General features: G+C 40.3%; 1 long non-coding RNA gene across 1 annotated transcript in view; it reads right to left on the minus strand.

Annotated features, from left to right (window-relative positions):
• LOC131511026 (uncharacterized) overlaps positions 1 to 21,052 on the minus strand; it is a 188,043-nt gene extending 166,991 nt beyond the window's left edge. The window contains exon 1 of the long non-coding RNA XR_009261307.1: positions 20,994 to 21,052. This is a non-coding gene — a long non-coding RNA (uncharacterized LOC131511026). The remainder of the gene's footprint in view (positions 1 to 20,993) is intronic.
• Positions 21,053 to 22,302: the final 1,250 nt, after the last annotated feature.

Genomic DNA, 22,302 nt, shown 5'->3' on the forward strand with positions numbered 1-22,302 from the left:
TAAAACATGTTCTGTTAATTAGATGATGACCACTTTATTTCAGGGCTCTTGTGTTTGGGTTTTCTAGTGTGCTCTGTTTGTATCATGAGCCACCAGACGCTCCTCTAATGAGTCCTTGTTTTGTTTCAATTACCACCTGCTGTTCAAAAGCAAAGCTTGTTTTAACTAAACAAAATTAATGCTTGTCTCTTCCTTTGTAAGAACTTAAACGTTAGACAAATTAATACGCTTATTATCGAAGTGCTAAGCTCTGGTTTTAAAGACTGCTAAGGCAATTAGAAGAAAGTTATAAAATGTTGTAGAGTGCGGCATAAATATTGTTTAGCGTATTAAGAGGCATTACAAACAATGAAATATTTGTTGGAGTTGAAAGGGAGCATAGAGACTTAGCCTCCCCACCCCCAAATTAAATTAGCTCTTGCAATTTGCAAAGGGATCCAGACACTAATGATACCAGGGACTTTCTAAGAGAAGGAATTGAATGAAGTTAGACATGAAGGTATGTGGCATGAAATAAAGGCATGAATGATAATGGACCATCCTGGATGGTTTCCAAAATTACGTGTTTGCTACGTGTTCTCTTACATGGTATGTGTTATTTCCATGCTAAAGAATCAATGCAATGTCTTCTTAGAACTTTCACTGCAAAGCCCAGCGGGCAAGTTTCTGCGTTTTCTGGGAGGGGTTAGGGCTTCTCTGAACTAAGCATCTTGTTCCAGAGCTACTTCTATGTCAGGGATCCTCCCATGGAATCACTGCAGCACAGTACATCTATACAACATTTCCACAGCCCTTCCCATCCTAACAGCTTCTCATGGCACATCATGACATCAAGCCCGCCACTCCCGTCTGGAGTTGAGCACTGAGAAGGTGCAAGGGTCAGGGGCAGAGGATGACGACTTATTTCCCACAATACCTTCCCCAGATTTGGAGGACTCGTTAATGAGGCTAATAAAGGGGTGTCAGGCAAGTAAGCCCCTGATCGGTGATTGAGAAGCTACTCGAAATAGAATCAGACATTGCCTTCCGTTGGCACAAACCAGCCAAGGCAATAGCTGTTGTTCTATGTAAGACGGTCCAGTGCGAGGCAACTTCAGCGTTGTTCCGATGTACTTTTTTCTAAGTGGCAATTCAGTTATTCAGCGTTCGTGTCACGTGTTTTACACCTACTACCTGTCATCTTTAGGAAAATGCCTGAACAAATCTGCTGTAGTGTATTCACAGGGTATGTTCCCAGGAAGGTATTTTAATTCCAAGGCAAATCATGTCATCCCCTTGGAAAAATCAACTTATTCTTGCAGGTGTATTCTAGAATTTGGGACTTCCTTTACACCAGAAATTCAACAATAGCAATGGCAGAGCATGAAAGGCAAACCTGAGTTTATGGACATCAATCAGCCCCCGATGGCCCATCAGTAAAGTGATACACTTGTATACAAAAGCTAGATGCTGCACTTCCTCCTGGAACATTAATTGAAACAAAATTTCACAGAAGCTAACTTCTGTACCTTAGGGTGCATTTCCAAAGCAATGGGTGGCAAGTGAGCTGCGAGACTTCTATTGATATTAATGGCAGTTGCAAAGCTAAATCACTGAGCACCACTTGGCAAACTTACTCCTTAATGCTGCAGTTGCCTTAAATTAATATTTTACAAAGACCTAAAGTAATTAGACTGTGTCTAACTAAATGCCCCATTTACTCATTAGATAATTCAAAATGCATCTTTCGCTGCAGGCCCATAGGGGCACATTAACTACTCTAAAATATATAAATGACTTCACTGGGACCCTTTCACAAATACTGGTAGAGGGGAAAGGCACAGGCTCCTCACCAGCGGCCATGCAATATTGGCTCACTGAGGTACACAGTGTTGGGACTCAAGGGGCATGATTTGATCATGGCCATCCACATCCCAGAAGCAATGAGTTTTCAACTGTGAGTCATGTATAAATTTCAAATGTAAACCCTAACATATCCTTATGGTACACATTTGCTGGTTTTGGCCCCCAGGGTCCACTCCCTTTTGTCTAATTTTCTATTTAGGTTCATTTCCTTGCCCATTTACACCTGGGGCAGCTGATTTCACTCCCAGTTCTGGAATGAAAAGGCCAAAGTGAGCCCACCCCTGGTTGTTGTAGTAATTGGCTTACAGATGAGCATCTTAACCAGGATGGTTGAATTCCTGAAGCCAGGGATGCTTAATCAATAGTTCAGAGAAGAAATATTTTCTTTTCCGCTGGCTGGGCACCTGGGTGAAAACAGCCCCAATAGCTGCTGACAGATATCTCTGACTACATCTTTTGAGCAAAGGGACAACCCAGAGGAAGCAGAGGCAACAAAGGGAACTTGGCCAACTCACATGTACCCTATATCAAGCCACCTTGGTGTTACCCATAGATTTACGTGCACCCTTACCTTCTCCACTCCCTTCACCACCATGTTGTTCTATTTCATTTTGTGTTAGCATTTAAGCCAGTTAAGGGTGGACTTTTTTCACTTGAAAAACTACACACACACACACACACACACACACACACACACATATATGTATGTATGTATATATTTACATTTATGTATATATATGGGAGGGGTTAGGGCTTCTATTTCTAACTAATACTTCTAAATTCCTAACTAATACAACCCAACTTTTCAGATCAGAGTATCATGCTATTTTACCTATTCAGGCCCTGGAGCTCAAGAAAAGAATCCCTATTAAAGGTAGATGGCCCAGGATGGATTTCAGAAGATTAATCAAATCCATGAACTTATAAGAAATGTTTTATCCTATGTGCATTTTTCTGGGGAGTCAAAGTGATTGTTATAATGTCCAACTCAAGAAAGTTTAAAGACCCCTGATACTAGTAACATAAATCTTAGAAGGTAAGTAAGAGGAGGAACAGCCGACATGAAGAAGGATTTCGTACAAAATCACCTGCCTATCAGCGTCAAGTTTGGATGACCTTAAAAATTCAAGAGTGTATAGGGGATCTAAAGAAGCCTGAATAAAGAAAAGGTAGAACTTTTGGTTATCCTGGGAGGTAAAGGAGGCAAACTGGGGCTACATGTGAATTAATGAGGCAGTGTGTGTGTGTGTGTGTGTGTGTGTGTGTGTGTGAAAGACTTAATGACTGGCCTGTTTACGAGTTTACTGTATCATTGTACATATGATGTACATAGACTATACTATACATATATATCTTTTCCCGTATGAAGCCACACCAAAGGACCTGAACCAAGAAATACATATTTTATAGTGCATGTTGCACCTGAAGGAATATATAGTCCAATGTCAAATGCATTTAGAACCGAGGCTTGCCACAAGGTTCTGTACTTAGGGAATAAAACCAGAACCAGATTCAAAATAGTTGCAATGCCACAGACATGGAGGCCAAGTCTATACAATGTCTTCTCATCTTCTCTCCAAAGCTCACCGATGTCTGTTTCATCTGATCTAGATGAAAATAGGTCCTTGCTACTCGATGATGATAGTACAAGAAAAAGCAAAGCAAATGAAAACTAAACATCAAAAGTAAAACCAATCCTCCCAGACTTATCACTCATTTACATTCTGGAATTCTGCCCAGTTTTGTGTCAAAATGATCCAAGTTTGGGATCTAGAGCCAGATTGTAAATTCAAATTCTGGCTCTGCTGATTCCTACCTAAGTGACCTTGGAAGTGTGAATTTACATGTCTGGAACATAGTTCATCATGTAGAAAGTAATAAGAGACTAAATTATATGAAATCGCTTGACATTCATCTATAGTTAGAAAAAGAACAATTTTATATGGTTCTGATCCATACTTCTCCTGTATTAGTTCCCACCCAGTTTGTGGTGGCTTAAAACAAAAGGAATTTATTCTCACAGTTCTGGAGACCAGAAGTCCAAAATCAAGGCATCCTCAGAGTCATGACACCTCTGAAGGCTCTAAGGAAAAATCCTTCCTTACCTCTTCCAGGTTCTGATGGTTGCTGGCAATCCTTAGCTGCTTCACTCCAGTCTCTGCTTCCATGTTCACATGTTGCTCCCCCTGTGTGTGCATGTGTGTGTCTGAGTCTCTGTGCCTCTCCTTACAAGGGACACCACCCTAACCCAATATGACTCCATCTTAACTTGATTACGCCTGCAAAGACCCTATTTCTAAATAAGGTCATACACTAGGTCCTGGAGGTTAGAACTTGAACATAAAGTTTGGGAGGATACAGTTGAACATAATTGCCTCATAGGGTTGTTTATGAGGATAAAATAAAGTCTCTAAAGTATTCAGAGTAGTGCCTGACACACAGTAAGTACTCCATAAACTCAACTATTGCTGCTGTTATCAGTGCGTGCTATGACAAGTTATCTGCATTTGACGAAGTTCTGCTTCTCTTAGACCCTGGATACATTTGTGTCTGCCCCAGAATCAAACAAATTCCTTTTCCTTCCTATATTCTCAGAGATAATCCCTTATGTACTCTTACTCACCCAACTGTATAATCTCTCATCACAGAGATTTAAAAAAAAGACTTAGCCACAGAATTCTTTCTTAAAAGAAAATGCTAGTAGAAGACCAAGACTTAAACCAGATGGAAAGGAAATTGCTCTTTGAGAAGATGGTGGAAATTCACAAGTATCATCAGCACCCCCAGTGTGCTATCTCGCTCCCATCGATGGCCCCTGAGACCCTTCTGTGGAATATAGGAGGGTCCAGAAAAGACAGAATGGAAACTACTACTTAATCATAAACAAGCCCATTTCAAATAGGGGAGAAGAAGTGGTCTTTGGATACTACTACCCACGTTTGGCACCCTACTTTCCCTTGCATCTCTGCTCCCGAGGTCCTGTGTCCCAAGCAGGCCAAGAAAGGAGGGGATTGCTACTCTGGGAAGAATCTAGGATATTAACTTCCTTACATTTGCCATTATCACTCCTACTCCTGGTTCTGTAACAAGGTTATGTTGAACGCACAAGGCTGTGTTTCTACGCGCTAGATTTCGCTTGGGATTTCCCTAGAAATGGCCATACACAAAAGAAATATTTCCAAGATCTATATTCAGTTGTGCAAAGTTGGGAGGCCTTGCTCCTACCGTGGGGCCAAGCTCTATGCTCTTGTGCCCCTTTATCACAGGTCTGCAGGTAGGGCACTGTCTCCGTCTATTTGGGCTGCTGTCACAAGATACTGCAGACTGGGAGATTATAAATAAGAGAAATTTATTCCCCACAGTTTTGGTGGCTGGCAAGTCCAAGATCAAGATGCCAGCATGGTAATGTTTTGGTGAAGGCCCACTTTCTGGCTCATAGCTGGCAGCTGCTCAGTGTATCCTCACACAATGGAATTGGGGGGAAGGAGCTCTGTGGCGTCTTTTTGATAAGACCCCTAATCCCATTCACGAGGGCTCCACCTCATGACCTATGCGCCTCTCAAAGACCTCACCTCCTAATACCGACACAGTGGGCATAAAGATTTCAACACAGGAATTTTGCAGGGACACGGAGCCTGCACTCAGGAACCATAGCAGGCACTTAGGAAGAAGCCCAGCTAACATGACATAGCAAAGTTGGTCTCATTTGGCTACTGTTCCCTTGAGATGGAAACCTCTTGTGGCAACCTCTGAGGCAGAGGAATGAATACCAGGGCTGAGTTGGGACATTCCTGTGAAGCCTACCTAAATGCTACTGTCTTGAAATAATCCTTTCTCCTGCCCCTCCAAATGAAATCTGGGTTTTTCCAGGAGACATGACTCTGGCTGTAGGCTTCTCTTATGCAGGAAGCTGCTTTTCCAGCATCCGGTGGATGCTGGATCCTCAGCAGTTTTGAACTGCCATCAGGGCTCGCTGTTTATTCCACATCATCACTTGCGAACTGATTCACAAGGCCTATTAGGTTCGAGAGTCTTTCCTCCCTCTGTCTGCTTTGCTCTCCTTCCTCTCATGGTTGTCCTCATTCTCAGCCCCAAATTCCTGTTGATGGATAAGTTAGGCAAGTTGAGTTACAGCTTAGCCTCCCTCCTATTCCAGCCATGTGCTCAGAGATATCTTCTCCAAACAAAAGTGGTCAGAAGCTAAACACGACGTGTATTAGTCAGGGTTCTCTGGACAAGCAGAGCCCGTAGAATGCGCATGTTTATAGAAAGAGATTTATTATAAGGGAATGGCTCATGCAACTGTGGAAGCTGAGGAGTCCCAACATCTGCAGTCAGCAAACTGGAGGCCCCGACCGCTGATGTGCAGTTCCAGTCCACATCTAGGGCTCAAGAACCAGGAGAACCAATGTTGTAAGCTCCAGTCCAAAAGCCAGCAGGCCCAGGATTCAAGAAGGGCCAAGGTTGTAGTCTGAATCTCAAGGCAGGAAAAGACTCATGTCCCAGCTCACATGAGTCAGGCAGGAGGAATTCTTCTTTATCTGTGAGGTCAGCCTTTTTATTCCATTCAGGCTTTCAACCGATTAAATGAAGGTGGCTCTCCTTAAGGAGGGCAATCTGCTTTACTCAGTCTACCAATATAAATATTAATCTCATCCAGAAACACTCTTAAAGATATATCCAGAATAGTGTTGGAACAAATATCTAGGCACGTTTTAGTCCAGTCAAGTTGACGCATAAAATTAATCATTCGATAGTTCTCTCCACTGAGAGAAATTCTACCCCTAGCTCTTACAACTGTTTTTTCTTGCCATTCTCCTTAGATTATTTAAAAAAAAATTTTTTTTACATTTATTTATTTTTGAGAAACAGAGTGAGACAAAGCGTGAGCGGGGGAGGGGCAAAGAGTGAAGGAGACACAGAATCCGAAGCAGGCTTTCCAAGCAAGCCTCGGTGAGCACAGAGCCTGACGTGGGGCTCGAACCCACGAACCGTGAGATCATGACCTGAGCCGAAGTTGGACGCTCAACTGACTGAGCCACCCAGGTGCCCCTCCTTAGATTATTTTAGTAGCTTTCTAATTGGTTCTCTATTACCAATGACCTCATTCCAGTCCATTCTCCCTATAACTGGCAAACTAAACTTTTTAAACGAGCTGACTGTACCCAGCATTTCTTCTTGTTTATCTCATCCTACTCCTTGCAAAATACATTTAAAAAAAGTGGGTAGAATTCAAAATCTTTTATGTATACAAAGCCATCCCCAAATTAGCCTATTATACTTTTCTTAGCCATTTTCCCCCCAAGCATCCTGACCTCCTATCACACTGAATTTTTCATTCTGTTCTTAGAGGCCCTTTGGTATTTTATTCTCACAAAAGCCATTCGTTCACATAGAATACTTACTATCTTGCTCACCCGTACATTTGTTCTATACTTAGGTAAAACTGCTTGGTCTATTTGTTATGTTTATAAAACATATTCTCCACATTACTGTAGTGATGCTTCCAATCTGTGGTCTGTTTATACATCTATCCCTATCACCATCCCAGGATTTCACAAAATATGTACCTGAGAAGAGCAGCCTCAGGAAAAAAGAAATCCTTTTTACAAAAAAAGGGTTTCCTTTTTTAAAAACTGCAAAATGTGCATATTATATTCTCCTGTAGGGATTTTGTAATGTATATACTGAAGACTCTAAGACAGTCTTCAGAAAATAAACCTACTTGACTTTGGTCTAATCTAATTTTTGTCTATTTTACACTGTGATTTATTTTGCATTTATACTTGCTGGGAGTTTGTTGAGTTTCTTGGACCTATGGGTTGATGTTTTTCACATCATTTGGAGAAAAAAATCAACATCACATCTTCAAGTGTTTTTCTGCTCTCTTTATTTCTTTTCAGGACTCCAATTATACAATTAGATTATTTGGTATTTTTTTCCATAGTTCATCAATGCTCTCTACATATATTTAAAAAATTTTCAACCTCTCCCTGCCCCTGGCTTCAGTTTGAGTAGTTTTTATTCACCTGTCTTACCTCGTCCTTTCTTCCTCAGTGTTCAATGTGATAATAAGCACGCCCCATCAACTTAAAACCATCATAGATACTGTATTATCTTTTTTTTTTTTTTTTTGTGCTCAAATTTTCATTTGGTGCTTTGGAAAGTTTCCATTTTCTTGCCAGAAAAATCCTCATTACATCCATCTTTTCCTATAAACCATTTCATGTATGCATAAAAGTTATTTAAGTTTTTTTAATGTTTATTTTTGAGAGAGAGACACACAGAGTGGGAACAGGGGAGGGGCACAGGGAGAGGGAGACACAGAATCTGAAGCAGGGTCCAGGCTCCGAGCTGTCAGCCCAGAGCCTGGGATGGGGCCCAAACTCATGAACCGTGAGATCATGACCTGAGCCGAAGACAGATGCTTAACCAACTGAGCCATCCAGGTGCCCCTATGCATAAAAGTTATTTAGAGCCTTTGCTAATTTCAGTAAATATGCCATCTATTGATCTGCTTCTATTGGTTATGCTTTCTTTTGGTTATGTGTTACACTTTCTTATTTCTTCTCACATTTCACAATTTACAATTTTCTGCTGAGCTATATCAAATGTAGAGTCTGAAAGATGGAAGGTATTGGGACAAAGTTGTGGTTCTTCTCCTTCCCTCCTTGTGGAGAATGAAAGTGGAACATTCCATCTTTCTAACCAAGAGTGAGGGCTTCAGGAGACGCCCCTGTAGAGATGCTAAATATCTGCAGGGTGGAGGGCTGGGAGTCCATTCTCTGGTTGCACATTTGCTTCTATGTCACTTTTTCTGCTCTGTTTTTGTGACCTTTTTGCATATGGGAAAACGAACAGGGGAGAGACAATAAAGAGACAACAGCGGGGAACCAGGCTATACTGCTATACTCAACAACAAAAACATGTGAGTTTTGTGTCAGTCAAGTGGACCAACCAGGTTGTGCTGTCTTGCCAGCTATCTCTGCAGACGGGTGCCTGCCAAGAGGCTGGGGGTGGTGATTTAGGGTGGAACTTAGGGGGAATCAAACAGCTTAGGATCCACTTTCGGTGAGGAGGACTCCTGTAGGACTTTCTGGAGAACTCCTACATATTGGTTAGGAGGTGGGAAAGAAATCATGGGAAGGGCACACTTGAAAGTAATGATTTTACTACTTCATGGCTGATTACCCCACCAGGGTTTCAAAAGCTTAAAAAACTGGTTACATGGAACTTTACATCTCCTCTGACGAGCTATAAGCCAGGGCCTGTGTCCATCTTGCCTGCTTCTCACTATAGTGCCTTGTACATAGTGGGTACAGTGGGTTTCAAACGTGTATTTTGAATAAATGACCACAGGAAGGAGAGTGTCCTCCCCTTCTCCCCATACACTTGCTTCACTTAATTTTTCTCCCCAGCACTCATCACGTCTGACACATTTACTTACACATTTGGTTACTGCCTATCTTCCCCATAGAATGTAAGTCTGATGGTGGGGGAGGGGGGGCTTGACTTTGTTCACTGTGTGCCACAAGGACCTAGAACAGCGACAAGCACCTACTATGTGCTTGATAAACATTTTTTTTTTTTTTTTTTAGAATATAGGGGCTTTCCTTCTTTTCTATTCTGTTATTCTTTTTTTTTTTTAAATCATTTTTATTTTGCTTTTTGAGAGACAGAGACAGAGTGCTAGTTGGGGAAGGGCAGAGAGAGAGGGGGACACAGAATCTGAAGCAGGCTCCAGGCTCTAAGCTGTCAGCACAGAGCCTGATACAGGGCTCGAACCCACAGACTGTGAGATCATGACCTGAGCTGAAGTCAGACGCTTAACCGACTGAGCCACCCAGGCGCCCCAACATTTTTGAATGAGTACTTTTTCTGTAGGCCTCATTCAGCACACAGAATATGGAACTGGGGGTGGGGCAGCTAAAAAGATATAGTCGTGGCAAACATTTGATACGTATTTTGGTAACACAGATAAAATTGAGGCAGGAGAGATTTCTCATGCTAAAATAGTTTTTGAAAATGAGTTGTGATGCTAGCCCAAAGGCCTTTATTAAAAAAGCAATCCCATAAGTTTCAGAATGTATCTTTACACATTCACCTTTGTTCACATCTTGTATAAATTATAAGATGTTAACGACACATGGAATGGCAAGGATAAAAGAGAAACAATTCCTGATTGACAGAATTATAACCTAAGAAATAAGCTGAACTCCAAATACTTTAAAAACCAGTTGAAATCTCGCGGTCCGTGAGTTCGAGCCCCGCATCAGGCTCTGGGCTGATGGCTCGGAGCCTGGAGCCTGTTTCCGATTCTGTGTCTCCCTCTCTCTCTGCCCCTCCCCCGTTCATGCTCTGTCTCTCTCTGTCCCAAAAATAAATAAAAAAAAAAAAAAAAAAAAAAAACCAGTTGAAAAGGTGTTTGAATGCTGGCTAACATGAGGCTTCATACAGTAATTATCCCTTCGGCTTCAACACATACAGGGAGTAGTACTTTGGGAGAGATGAGTTTTCTTTTTTTAAAAAAGAAATTTTTTTTTAATGTTTATTTATTTCTGAGACAGAGAGAGAGAGAGACAGAGCATGAGTGGGGGAGGGGCAGAGAGAGAGGGAGACACAGAATCAGAAGCAGGCTCCAGGCTCTGAGCCGACAGCTCAGAGACTGACATGGGGCTTGAACTCACAAACCATAAAATCATGCCCTGAGCTGAAGTTGGTCACTCAACTGACCGAGCCACCCAGGCACCCTGGGAGAGATGAGTTTTCAAACAAGTTTTAAATGCAAAATGAAACAATCTTATATTGAAACTGGCAAATTGTTTTAACCTAATAACATACTTACGGTATGTATTTACTTATAATATTTGTTGACTTCTAGTGGTGCCTGGGTGGTTCAGTCAGTTGAGTGCCCAACCAGCTCAGGACATGATCTCACCATTGGTGGGTTCGAGCCCCACATCGGGCTCTGCGCTGCCAGCTCAGAGCCTGGAGCCTGCTTCAGATTCTGTCCCCCTTTCTCTCTGCAGCTCCCCCCTCACACTGTGTCTCTCTGTCTCTTGAAAATAAATAAATGTTTAAAAAATTTTTTAAACAAGAATATTTGTTGACTTCTAGCCCTTCCTGTATCTCATATGTAGGAAGGGGCACCAAACCATGAGATAAAGGAGTGAGGAATGATGCTTGGTGTACTTTGTGACTGACAGAATAATCTGGCTTTAGTGTGTTTGTAAACAGGGCTTTGGTTTACCTCCATCTGGGTGACTGTTGGTCACATCATGGACAATAAAGCTAGTTCAAAATGTCTGGCCACTAGAGGAGAAAAAGGGGGGCATTAGACTTTTGCCTTATGACCCTAAGCTTTGGGAAACAAACATCTTCCATAAGGAAGAAATTGACAGTCCAATGAGCCCAGGATCCAGCTCTTTGCTTCTCTTTGTCATCATGTGATTAAGCTGCAACCAACCTGAATATAAGGATTTTCATCCCTTGTAATCAAAAGGTAAGATCAAGGCAGGAGCACCAATCATAACACTGTATTTCTTTTACTTAGATATGGTGTGTAAGTGGAAGAAATATCGTTGAGATTTCACCTGATACTTGTTAGCTTCTTAACGATAAACCTTAAGGCAATACCAGGACTTAAGGAACACCTATTTTAATAACCACACTTCCTAAAAGCATGTGCCTTGACGTCAACAAGGTGTTGTTTCACCACGCAGGAAATTAGCCAGAAAAAAGAATCTGCAAATGGCAATTTTTACAGTAATAGAGTTTGATGAATATTTTTTCAAAATGTTCTGCTGATACTTGACGTTGTAATGAATCATACCAGATTACATCAATCATGTTGTGTCATTTAAAAAACAAACAAACAAACAAACAAACAAACAACAAAAAACTACAACAATCCCCAAACCACAATATGGCTGTTAAAGATGGGGTTGTAATGGGCCATAGTTATGAAGTCTCCAATTTTAGAAATAAAATAAAAACTATAAATAATTGATATTTAGTGCCCAATTGGCAAAGTAAAAAAGGGTTTTAAACTCTCTCTGAAATGCAGAAAGAGGACAGTTTCGGGGCGCCTGGGTGGCTCAGTCAGTTGAGCATCTGACTTCGGCTCAGGTCACAATCTCACGGTTTGTGAGTTCGAGCCCCACGTCAGGCTCTGGGCTGATGGCTCAGAGCCTGGAGCCTGCTTCCGATTCTGTGTCTCCCTCTCTCTCTGCCCCTCCCCCATTCATGCTCTGTCTCTCTCTGTCTCAAAAATAAATAAACATTAAAAAAAAATTTAAAAAGAGGACAGTTTCACATTTAGCTTTTTTTAAAGTAGGCTCCATGCCCAATGCAGGGCTTGAACTCACAACCCTGAGATCAAGAGTTGTATGTTCTACTGAATGAACTAGCCAGGCGCCCCTTAAGTTTAATTTTTTTTTTTTTTTTTTTTTTTATTTATTTTTGGGACAGAGAGAGACAGAGCATGAACGGGGGAGGGGCAGAGAGAGAGGGAGACACAGAATCGGAAACAGGCTCCAGGCTCTGAGCTGTCAGCCCAGAGCCTGACGCGGGGCTCGAACTCACGGACCGCGAGATCGTGACCTGGCTGAAGTCGGACGCTTAACCGACTGCGCCACCCAGGCGCCCCAAGTTTAATTTTTTAATGTGAGATGTACACTAAGGAGAAAGGATCATCTAGAAACAAATATTAAATTTTTTTTAACATTTATTTACTTTTGAGAGACAGAACATGAGTGGGAGAGGGGCAGAGAGAGAGAGAGAGAGGGAGACACAGAATCTGAAGCAGGCTCCAGGCTCGGAGCTGTCAGCAAAGATCCTGATATGGGGCTTGAACTCACAAACTGGGAGATCATGACTTGAGTTGAAGTCGGACACTTAAGTGACTGAGCCACCCAGGTGCCCCTAGAGATAAATATTTAAAATCCTATATAACCAATTCACAAATCAGATTCATTGAGACTGTTCTCAAAAGATGGTTCAATTCTCTCCCACTTGAACCCGATTCTTAGTGTATGAACCAGGTGGGACAGGGAGAAATATTCCCGTGTTAATAGCTGGCCCCACAGAATGTCCACCTGGAACAGGATAAAGGTGAAAATAGAGAAAATGAAGTCATCCTGAAATGTTCTATATCACCTATATAGTTCCCAGGGAAGGCTTTCTATTAGTTTGATTCATGTAGGTACTATTTCTGTAGGATGTTGATGCTCTTGGAATCAAGGAGCATTTCCTTTTAAGTCCTTCCTTCAGATGTTACTTAACTCTATTTCTTCCTTTCTTGTCCCTAGTAAAAACAGAATGGTATCCACTATATTACTTATTTTTGTGAGATACAAAAATTGTATCCTTTTTTTTTTCTTCTCTAAGACTATTATTTCCAAGATAGGCTGGCCTAAGAAATCTCTCTTCAAATAAAATTTTAACGTAAAACACATCAAACTTCAAACTCAGGTTGAAGGGGGCATAGGTGTCCTCAAAGCCTTCTTATTTTATTGACCCAGGCAGGTGTACAAAGAACAACTACAGTGTAGGATGGAAACTAGGGTTTCATCTAACTTCGTACACTGAGAACCAATTCCTAGTATTAGTAATTTTTGTGACTCTTTCCTGTTTTGGTTTGTTTTTTTTTAATCCACCAGCATTTTCATAGGTGGACCCTGAAACTGAAAAGTGATGAAAAGTTCATGCTGAAATTCTGGTGTAAGAAAAAATGCCATGGAAGAACAATCTGATGAAGTTTAAGAGGACTGGTCTTTATATTATAAATATGCTTCTTAATACCTTTGGGGAGATGAATGGCTCCACTGGTATTTCCCTGTTTCTAATATTTGTGATTAGGTGACAACTTTTAGAAGTGTACTGCAAATTTATTTTCTATGGGGTGGCTCCTTGATTGAATGTGGGTCTCTTCATTTTGACTCAGGTCATGATCTTATGGTTGTGAGATTGAGCCCCGTGAGTCTGAGTCAGGCTCTGTGCTAAGCATGGACAGTGCTTAACATTCTCTCTGCCCCTCCCAAGCTCACTCTCTTCCTCTCACTCTCTCTCTCTGTCAAAAAAATCATTTTCTAAGTTCGTAAAAACTTGAAGCTGATATATCGCATTCTTGAATTTTATACATGGTTGCAAACATCCTGATACAGGTGGGAGAACAGGAAAAAGAAAAGCAACCTAGGGTGCGTTAATTTGACACACAAAAGAAGAGGTCTGCGCATATATGAAGGAATACTGTGGAGTAGTGAGATCTGCAGTCAATCTGCCTGAAGTTCACATCCTCATACTAATTGCTAGTTGTAGGCTTTGGTAAACTATTTGCTCTCTCAAGGTCTGTTTTTTGCCTACAAATTGGGAATAGTAATGTCTGCCAAATAGAGTTATTGCAAAGAGAAAATGGCATAGCAAACAGAAGGTACTTGTAACATGGGGGGTTCTCACTATCAGCCAATACTCAGGTACCATCCATGTTGTAAATTTCATTTGGGAAAATAATAGTCTTTTGTACTGGTGGCATGTCATTTTCAATTTTTCAAGGGTCAAGGATGTAATGAAGTATTTTTTTTCAAATGTTTCTTAAGATTAAAAAATCAAACAATCTTAATCATAGACTCTTATTAGAGGCTCAAATACCATACCAACAAGTATTAATGTTCTCACTTATGACTTGCAGAAATTCAGGCAGAGAGGCAATGTAGCTTGACTACAAGTCATGGTTAGGGAAATGCCTGATTCTTTATACCTCTCCTTTTAACCACTAGGAAATATTTGCTCTGTAAAAGCCTTCTTCCTTATTATTGGATCTCTTGCAGCTTTGACCTTTGGGCATTGGCTGATATATTTTTGGATCTTCTTCAAATGACTGGAATAAATTCTGGGTTGAACTGAAAGTTCAGGAAACCAGAAATCCTTCATGGTGAATTGTGGCCTGGGGCCCTTGTAAAACTTCTCAAAGAACATCACAAACAATTTACCACCTGCTCTTACTTGCCGGCTTCATAAAAATTCGTGGTGTGTTGGGTGAGTAGGGACGGGTGAGGGCTGATGATTTACAAAGAGCTGCTTCTGCTACCCAAGTTTTACAGCATGTGAGAGCAAGTCACGTGGGAAGGACCGAGAACGTAGACTGCTTTGATGACGGCTGGCCATCGCCAAGGAAACTGCTTCCTTGGTAACCGTGGTCAGTACATCTGCCTAGTTGCATTTCTAAGACTCACAGAGTCCCTACCATGGAAAATATATTTTAAAATACAAACATGTAGGAAAAAAAAACAAATAAAAAATAATGGAGTTAATAAGGAATTCTTTGCTTTTATGACAAAGTTGTTAGGACGCAATTACAGTGTTCAGCAGAACATGTTTAGGGGTGTTAACTCATAAATGGAAACCAAAATGTCTTCAGTGTAAGCCAGCCTGTAAAAGAAAACAAATCTAAACCAGATAATCATTGTTTATTATTCACGATACGCAGGGGGTTTAAGACTTCACAAAAATATTTCTAGGGAGCTTATTTCAAACATCGAGTGCTCCCAAGTACAGTTAAGCTAAAGTTTGCATAACTTTATCCGTCTTTAAAAGAGATGAGAGCAAGAGTGAGGGAGATAAAGACTCACTTCAGGAGAGGGTAGAATGTTAAGATCTAGCAAAAATTCAGAAAAGAAATTCTGAAGTAAAAATCGAAGATGGTAGAAAATATGATTCTATTTAAGAATACTCAGTTTCTTCATAGGCATTCAAGACCACAATAATGTAATATGTGAGGAATGCCCATAGTGAATTGTCATTGACTTTGAGAGGCTACAGAGAGTTACATTTTATTTATTTATTTATTTATTTATTTATTTAACGTTTATTTATTTTTGAGACAGAGACAGACAGAGCATGAACGGGGCAGGGTCAGAGAGAGGGAGACACAGAATCTGAAACAGGCTCCAGGCTCTGAGCTGTCAGCACAGAGCCCGACGCGGGGCTCGAACTCACGGATCGCAAGATCATGACCTGAGCCGAAGTCGGCCGCTTAACCGACTGAGCCACCCAGGCGTCCCCAGAGAGTTACATTTTAATTTAACTTTGAGTAAGGCTAGAGACAAAGATTTTAATCTACATTACCTACATGAATTTCATGGAGTTTACTGTTTCTGTGACAATAATTTCTGAGTGTCCTTTACTATTAAACATCTATATCATTATAAAAGGCTAAATAAATTAAGAAAAGATATGTCATGCTAGTGATATTTTATACTCTGAAAACAGCAGACCAGGGGTCCCTGGGTGGCTCAGTTGCTTGAGCATCCGACTCTTGATTTCTGCCCGGGTCATGATCTTGCGGTCTGTGAGTTCAAGCCCCACATCAGGTTTCGTACTGACAGTGTGGAGCCTGCTTGGGATTCTCTCTCTCCCTTTCTGTCTGCCCCTCCCCTGCTCGGGCTCAGTCTCACTCTCTCAAACTAAGCAAACAAGCATGAAAAAAAGTACAAAAAACCAGCAGACAGTATTAGGGAATTGAGATAAGCTGTTGGGTTATGTTTTCAGATGTACCTTCAACAAGAAATAGTATTTAACAAGTTCTTGATATATTTTTTTCACAAGTGGAAAGTATCTTAACATGGCTGCTGACCAGACAGTGGTCATGACAGAGCTATCACCAGCCGTGCTTACTCATGAAAACTTACCGCAGGACGGCATGTCAGCAGCCTGGAAGAAAGTCTTGGGGATGACAGTGGAGCATTCTTTGAAGGATGCTAACGTTTGTGATGGCACAGAAGATGAGAGTGTGTGGAAAAACACAAACATCAACAACTGTGTCAAAAATGAATTCAGAAGACTTGGACTATAAGTCTGTGGAGATTTTAGGAACACTTTAACCAATTTATTTTACTCATGTTTTACTTTTTATGTTTGTACAAGTGTGAAATATGATAAAAATGTGTCTAAGTCTAAAATTGTTCTTTTGGTAAGCAAAGAATAAAAACTGTAGGTGATAAGAAAGCATTGCATGATAGTTTAAGCAGCACTGTGTTTTCTTTCTTGGTAAATAAAAATGGCGCATCTTACAACTGACAGTACCTTAGGCTCAGTGGAATACGGAACTAAGTTTACATATCATCTTTCGTTATCTAAGAAGTGAGGAGAAGAAAACATTGAGAGAGACGGGGATGAAAATACTGACCAACAAGGACACTATCCTCCCCCACAACAAATGGAAAAAAGCAAAGATGATAAAAGATACCTGATGAATTGCTTATTAGGAAAGACAAAAGTACAAAGTTGGGGAAGCACTGCTCTATGGCAAAGCACATCACGATTGTACATGTGATTAAATCGATTTCATAGATGACCTTGGCATTTAATCTTAGTCTGCCTGTGTCACTTAATCTGAAATCCAATTTAATGTCTGCTTTCTACATCGAAGAGCAACACAGGTCCGTGTTACATATTTTCTCAAAAGAAAAAGTTAAATTAAAAGAGAAACATTTTTTCCAAATCACAAGATTGATAACAATGCATTAGGTAGAGTAACACTAAATTTGGTAGTTCTACAGGGCAGGTTGATTTTCTCTCAGATAAATTATTCTTCAAGAATATCTTCCATGTCAGGCTTAAAAAGTTGTCTTTACAATACTGCCAGTCAGTTATTGTATATGCTCTCTTTAAATTGATTTATCTACCAGGGTCTTTTTTGTGCCTGTTGATTGAAAACTCAGCCTTGCATACATTTCGTTTTCCTGATCTATTTGACACAATCTCAGGGAAACATTCAGGAACAGGATCCTGCTTTCAGAGTTACATCACTCTGCTTGAGATTCCATTGACATTCAGCAATAGATAATACCAATTCCAACTTTATAGTATAACTTCCACTTTGTGGAAAGCTATTTTCATTTTGGCACATTAACTAGTACAATATGAAAAAGAAAAATCCTTAAGCGAATATGAAAATCTGTATACCCTCCAGCTGATTCTTCAAAGTTCATTTTCAAAATGTACTTGTTTTGAGATTCTTTGCAGTAGGAAAACTGTATTTACCAAATCATGTAGCACATTCCTAGACAGACACAATACCACTAAATCCATTTAATGTTGGCACTTGCCTTACTTGTGAGTTTGGTTTTGGGCCCTGGTCTCCTTTTCTCACTGATGATATGATTTGGGAAGCACCTACTAACTGCTGGCAAATTGTAGTTATTGTACTTAATTGTAGCAGAGACAGACCTGTGTCACACTAGGAAGGTTTTATTTCCCAGCTTGCCTTGCCATCAAGTGGGATCATGTGACTCTATTCAGGATAAGAGAATGTGGAAAGGGTGACACATTACCTCCACCTCCTGGCCTCATCCTTCTGTTTCTTTGTTTATTGGATGATGGATACCAAGAATTCAGGGAGGACTCTGAGACTTAATAGAGGGATGAGCAGTAGGAGAAAACAGCCCAGATCCACGCATGACTCCACGGAGCAGAGCAAACCCCCACTCCCAGTCCACATTTGACCGCATCAAGAGTGAAACATCCAACCTCTATTACGTCAAACCTGGAGACGACACTAGGGTTACTTCACCTGACCAGTCATGATAGTGTAATAGACAAAGTCCCCCTCTATATTGCTTAGTCCCCCTCTATATTGCTCCACCAGATAGATTATAGATATAAGGCCTTTATGCCATAGGAAAACATAATCAAAACATATCTGGACATATATTCACTCACCTCACGAATATTTGTGAGTGCCTATGTTCCAAGCATTGGGATACATTCAAGGGATATAATCATGAGCCAAATAAACATGGTTCTTTTCCTCATGGAGCTACCAGTCCAATAAGGAGACATCAGACAAGTGATCATACATATACACGTAAAATTATAATCATGATTACTTCCATGACACAAGAATCATGATCTAATCAGACACAAAAACAGAAGTACTTGTCTTAGCTGGGGAGGCACGCCGGAGGAAGGATTCCAGGCTAAGGGGGAGGGATATGCAATTACCATATGGAAGTCAGATGGGAGGAGACAGAATGAAAGTGAGCCAGAGTAGGTGGGGCAGAAACAATGAAAGGAAATGGTGTAAAATGTGTCTGGATGAGAATGCAGGGGCCCATCCAGCATAGAATAAGTGTTTTGCTCTTCACTCAGATACTAAATAATCAGATTTCCCTTTTTAACTTTGCAAAGGCTGCTCTGACTACATTGTAGGGGAATGGATTCAACATAAACATGTGCCTGCATTTACATAAGGAGAGCATGCGGTGATATGAGAATGACCTATCAATGCATGCGTATTCCCAGAAATAAAAGCAAATATAAAAAGAGTTCAGCACTGAAAAAGTTTTTTTTTTCAATTGGATGGTTGTTTTGGTAAGGGTAGTTGTTTCTAATTTTATGCCTTCTGCCTTTTTTAATAATTACAAGTCACCTACTAGTTCAATCTGGTAGGCTTGACACAGGAGACATTTGCCTTAAGACACGGAGAATATCTAAAGCAAAGGAAACTGCAGCAAAATGTGAGGCTGGTTTGAATAGGATTTTTGTCTTTAATGGCTCTTGTACCCAATCCCCTTTAAGAACCTGTAAGTCATTCATACATACCTCCAAGGGAGACTCCCAATAGGAGGCATTAGGATTCCCTGACGTATTACTGGAAGGACATTATGACATCTCAGTTCGCCTGTGGAATTTATAAAGGATTATGCCTAAAACATGAAGGAGAAAAGGCTTTCTTGGCTTCCCTGATTTACCCAGATTTCTACCATCAACGTCCATCTGTCTCAGACGATCTCCCAATCTTTGAATTACATGCAGATGTCTTGATTCTTTTATACTGATTTTATTCTCTGTACATGAAAACCACTGCTATAGAGGCTTATGATTACATAATCATCTTGAGATGTTTCCTATCCTATTCTGGATCCCAATCTGATTTCTTGCCCTTGCGATTCAGGTGGGGTCCGGCAATCACACCTTCCCAACCACACAAACATCAGAGCAGGTTCATACTGTCTCCTTTCTCTCCATGCATGGGAGAAAGAACTGGATGCTCAGCTGGGCATTGCCTTTCATTTTTAGACACACTTCACCTTCCCAGAAACAATCTATAGACAAAATGCAAAATAGGCTGCCCTGCATTGAGATTCATCTCAAAAAAAGTCTTTTCCCTGTAAGAAAGGATGACTGATTCCAAGTAGTTCTTTTCTAAGGTACAACTGTAGACCTTCAGAGTCAGATGGTTAAGTCGGTGATATTAACTTTTGAGTCACTTGACTAGTCAGTTTAGGAAGCAACAATTCTCTGAAAACTCTTATAATTACACTTGGACAAGTTTGCGCGTAGGACCACAAGTCCATCAGCTTATTATAACCATGGCGCGTTTCACACACCATCTTCATTATCTTGTGCTAAAGAAGAGAGCACACACTCTTCTGTGGGTAATTTTAGATTGGCCACTGACACACTCCGCAGTGTTTATAAAGAAAACAAAACTTGGATGTTGGCCCTTTTAATTATAACTGGCAGAATTGCTACACCCAAAAATCACATAATCTCTTCACCATATTATATCTTTGAAGACATCTGCTTACAAAGCAGTAACAAGGAACTTGAAATCTAAAAACAAACTTTGTACTAGATTGATTGGTTTGGCGAGCCATGCTTCTGAAGTACTGACGGATTCTGAAAGATATATTCCTGAACTTCGGGAAAAGTTTAAAATATGCTATAGTGGAGCTACATCAAATTGTCCGTGGTCTGGACAGGCAGATTAGAGCCCGTTATTAGAATGTCTGTTGCAAAGTGAAATCCACTAGCCCAATGGAATACGCCATAAATTTCACCAGTCATTCCCGCATGTGTGTTTCACAGTTTTCAAATACATATCTTGCTAATGAAACATCTTGATAAGCTCAGTGCACTCTTTCACCTGAGAAATGATCCCCCTTAAGGCACAATTTTCTAGGTGCTTTATATAATATCCTGAAGACAACCGAAAACACTAGACATTCCACCAAAGGATGAAAGCTAATCCATGACATTGTCTTGACTATATTCATCAAGAAGAGTGGACCTCCCTTCACATGTATTTGGACATGATCTGAGCTCATCTCTTTGCAATTACACTGTGATCCTAGTCACTCACTCACCTTTGGGCAGATCATTTTACGGCTCGCAGGGCTCCAAAACACGTGAGACTGTAACCTGAAAGATAAAATGGAACAATTAATTATTAATTAATCTGTGCTCTGCAGACAAGTAAGAATCTTTCCTTTTGAAGAGGACTTGGGCACATGTACTTGAATTGAGTGTAAAAATAAAATGCAAAAGCCTGAATTTCTTGCCAGAATAAAATTGCCTACATCTTATGGAGTCATGTAATTCAGAAGGTCCCACCCTCCTTCCATAGCTCTAGCCAAAGAGTCTGTTTTTCCTTCCCTAACAGTGTTTTCTGAAACCCAGGACTAGTTGTTAAGTACTAACATGACTTAAGGCGGCTGCTGGAAAAGTGAAAGCAATCTCATTGTGCTGCATTAGTTCAACCACAATGACTAACAAATTTCAACATTTAGAAGATCCAATTGGACAAATATTTACTGCTCAGTTAGTAAGTTTATTTTAAGAGTCTTAATCCAAAATGACTTTGCTGGTGGTAATGCTTTGAAGTTTGTCTATATTTTAGACAAAGTGATTTTTCCTGATGTTAGAAATCACATTTATAAATAGGTACACTGCCTAAAAATGATCAAATTGTGTGTAGAGTATTTTAAATGTCAAAAGGACTCAAGAAGCTTCAAATATGTTGACACTTGTTGTCATTCTAACACTAATTTTATTACTCAAAAGTATTTTTTCCCAAATGTTTTTCCGAGAAGTGCAGAGTAACTGCTGTTAGCCCAGAGCACTGAACTATTAACTGTTAACAGCAGGGGAGTTTCCATGTTCCAGTATTTTAGTGAACGCTTGGATGTAAGTTATTTTGCTCATACATCTCCTTGCAAATACATAAGCTGAGAGAACATTAATAATTTTGGTGTGAATTTAAAACTCCTGCATGTCTTCATATATGTAGCACAGGCCCAGGAAACACTCTTAGAAGGAGCAAACCAGTAGGATAGAAAGTGTGAAAGTAAAAAAAAAAAGCCCCCCAAATGATTACACCACTAAGAATGATTTATTTTAATGGTGCTAGTTCAGCATTTCCATTTTGTATATTTATGGTGTAGTTATTCTACATGTTTTCTCCTTCCCTTCTTTCCTTCTTTTTTCCCCTTTCCTTTCCTTCCCATCTTTTTTCTCTTTCCCCTCTTCTTCCTTCACCCCTCCTTCTTCTTCTAGATTATGTCAGGAAGACTTTGGCTGAAGAAAATCAGAACAGATAAGAGATAATTTAAGAGAAACAAACAAACACCCTATCCTATGGGGATGTCATTCTATTTTTTTAAAATATATGAAATT

Source organism: Neofelis nebulosa, chromosome 4, assembly GCF_028018385.1.
Source record: "Neofelis nebulosa isolate mNeoNeb1 chromosome 4, mNeoNeb1.pri, whole genome shotgun sequence".
Taxonomy (NCBI): Eukaryota; Metazoa; Chordata; class Mammalia; order Carnivora; family Felidae; genus Neofelis; species Neofelis nebulosa.